General features: G+C 42.4%; 1 long non-coding RNA gene across 1 annotated transcript in view; it reads right to left on the bottom strand.

Annotated features, from left to right (window-relative positions):
- LOC111083223 overlaps positions 1 to 1780 on the bottom strand; it is a 4199-nt gene extending 2419 nt beyond the window's left edge. The window contains exon 1 of the long non-coding RNA XR_002608887.1: positions 1650 to 1780. This is a non-coding gene — a long non-coding RNA (uncharacterized LOC111083223). The remainder of the gene's footprint in view (positions 1 to 1649) is intronic.
- Positions 1781 to 3276: the final 1496 nt, after the last annotated feature.

Here is a 3276-nt window from a genome sequence, read left to right as displayed (position 1 = left end):
TTCAGTTATTCTCATTCAGTGCTGCCCTCTATATAATCAACTGCTTCAAATGTGTCTCGTGTGTAACTCATAATGGAATAACTCTCCATCAATAAGAGTGCAACACACGCATGTGACTACCTCTGTTCGATTCTACCGAACTATCACTTCGAGTTTTGGCAGAGGGAAGGAAGGGTGAGAGGAGGCAAGTACCTATCAGAAATACATTTTTAGTATAGTAAAATTATAACTTCGAATACTGTACCTAACCTCTTCTCACATAAATAGCTAGAATCCCACAATGAATAGGTGGAGGATATGGTGCAAGAGAAAAACAAAGCAGCATTCTTTGAAAGCATCCAAAGAACACATTAAAAGAATAAACCCTCATAGGAGAGGAGACTGCACCACATCTGTACCAGGTATACTCTTCACCCAGTTTGGAATGAGGTGTCACAGACATTGGCAGAAAAAAGGAAGGAGCACATCCCTATGGGAATGATGATGATATGATGGTCTAATGCTCCATCTTTTATTATACAGAGGATGTTATTGCGCTAGGGGTGGTTCCTGTCAGATTGGTTTTGAGTGAGATGTTTACATTACATAGACATCTTTACAATACCAATTGTCCAACTGTTGGGTTCCCAGATCGGTCAATCACTTTCTTACATTGCTCTCATGTGTCCTGTTCATAGATTGGGGGTATGGGATTCCCTGTGGTCTGCTGAACTTGAGGTTAAGATGGTATGATCCTCTTTCCTACTCCCACATGGATGTCAGTTCCCGGTGGCTTGGGTTTTGGATTGTAGTTGTCTTACCGGTGGTTTGATTTTCTTTCCTATCCCCATGTGGATGTCAGTTCTCGGTGGCCTGAGTTTTGTATTGTAGTTGACTTACTGATGGCATGATCCTCATCCTACTCCCACGTAAATGTCGGTTCCTGTCAGCCTGGGTTTTGGATGCAGTTGACTTTTAGTGTATGGTTCATCGTGCCCGAACCACTCTACACCTTAGATCATATCCTGTTACTTTCACCCACATTCCAGTACTCTGTGTGGTTAAGATTTGTTATATGGTGGTTCGGATCCCTATCCCACCATTGTTCTCCTGCCCTACTCTAAACTGAATATTTTTTCATTATATGTATAGTTTATCATTATCACATTCAGGAGGATGCCTCCATGGTCCACCAATCCAGCAGCTTGGAAGTGGGAAGGACTCCCATACTCCACTGGAAGAAAAGAGGGGGAGGGGAATGCAGTGGAGATTCTGGAGGTATGACGACATCAGAGACGGTGCAATGGGTGACCATGAAAACCCTATTTTGAAAAGCAGACAATACCTAATTTATTCAATCTAAGGGATGGGAAACTATATCCTTATCATTTAATGAAGTCCAGAACAGGCATATTTATGAAGCAAGTATATCATGAGGACAAATCTACAAGCGATTTTGTGAAACAACCCATCTCAATAGTACACATGCTATGGCCATGGAAAGTAGAATTAAGCATTCAACATGGCCTGACAGTGCAGATTTGATTATGACAAGCACACCTGGTCAGGCACCACTCACCACATAGCAGGATCTAGACAGTAAAAAAGAAGAAAAGGGAAATGCCCCTGAAAAAGAAGATACATATTTATATATATAAAAAGTAACTTACCCAGTCACAGTCTCACAGAGCTCAGAAGAATGGCTACAGGCAGAAGACGAAAACCCAAAGATGAAGATACAGCGATCTGATGCAGATAGATAGATATTAAGGTATGTGGAGTAGTACACACGCCTGACTGAAGAATTTCCTTAAAGGGACAATGGAGATGAGACACAGGGGAAAAGGTAAGGTGTCTGATCTGATGAGAAGACACCTGGAACAAATTATGGGAAGAAGACGATAAGGAAAAATAAGCCAATCAAATTAAAAAAAACAACAATTGGTCACGATGGAAGGAGAAAGCTCATAAACAGAGGGCGTCTAGCCAAGGAATGAATAGGCAGGAACGGGTGCCACAGAAAGAAGCCATGCTGGCAACATTACAACGAAGAGCACAGACAGGACATAGTAGCCTATCCAGATCCAACCTGGCATAGAGGTGGAAAATGGAAGGAAGGGAAATCGGCAAGGAGAAGGAATTACTCTGCTGACCCACTGAAGTTTTGGGAAGGAAAGATTGATCCTGATAAAGAAGAATATATGTCAAATGATACAGAGTACATGAAACGTCAATGGCAAATAAATCCAACTGATGACGTACACAGGCTATGAGGAGAAGGAAGTAGGTCTTAAGGGATAAGTGCAAAATTGAGCATGAGGACAGCATTCAAATGGAGGCAGTGAAGACCAACATTAACATCCCAATCCGGAATGAACGCAAAAAGAGGGAAAGGGTAGGAGAGGTAAAAACTTTATGGTACAAGAAAAAGTGTGGGATGATCAGCATGATAACCTGTGATTGAGGAGACAGAAGATTCTTGATTAAAGAGCCAATGAAAAAAATCCGTAATATGAGGAACTGTGGGTCTAGCAGGTGAAAACCTCTGACCCAACGACCAAAGGCAGAAAATGTTCCACTTACATTGATAAATATCCCTAGAGAAAGGGCAAATGGAAAAAGCTAAAAAAGAAGTGACCCACTGGGACAAACCGGATCTCATCGCAAAGGACCAGATAAAAACCAGACATGAAGATGGAGGACAAAAAAGGCTGGATGAAATGCCGGTGACTGAGGTTGATGTAGAAAAGATGGAGTAAGAGGAAGAGATAATGGAGGGGCAAATTAGAGCTGGAGCAGCTGCAGGAACCACTGTTGCACGGCCAGTAAAAAGCAATCAGAAGGACTTGACACAGAGTGGCATGGATGATTGAGATCACCCTGTGAAGAAGGTGGATGGGAGGATAAATATACAGGTATTTGTTGGGTCCAATCTTGACTGAAAGCATCGACAGCCAATGATGAGGAACCAGAGACCAAAACAGAGGTAATATGGTATTGAAGGATGTGGCAAGCTCATCCAGGTGAGAAGTACCAAACTGAGGGCATAGACACTGGAAACAAGAGGATTGAGAGACCTCTTCATACGAGCTGCCTCCAAGAGCAGCAAATGAGTGTGATGGGTGTTGTTTAGAACGAGTTAACAGAAACCATTAGCCATGTAATGATGTAAGCATAACCCTTAAGCATGTAAATGATGGGCAAATGCCTTGATCACCCAACAAGAGACATACAGGGCCAAAACAGGCCCAAAAGGCAGGGTGGGAAATTGATAAACTACCCCATGATGAATGAACC

Source organism: Limulus polyphemus, unplaced genomic scaffold, assembly GCF_000517525.1.
Source record: "Limulus polyphemus unplaced genomic scaffold, Limulus_polyphemus-2.1.2 Scaffold8660, whole genome shotgun sequence".
In the NCBI taxonomy this organism is placed as follows: domain Eukaryota; kingdom Metazoa; phylum Arthropoda; class Merostomata; order Xiphosura; family Limulidae; genus Limulus; species Limulus polyphemus.
Note: the sequence above shows the minus strand (reverse complement) of the source record. Positions and strands in the feature narration are given on the sequence as shown.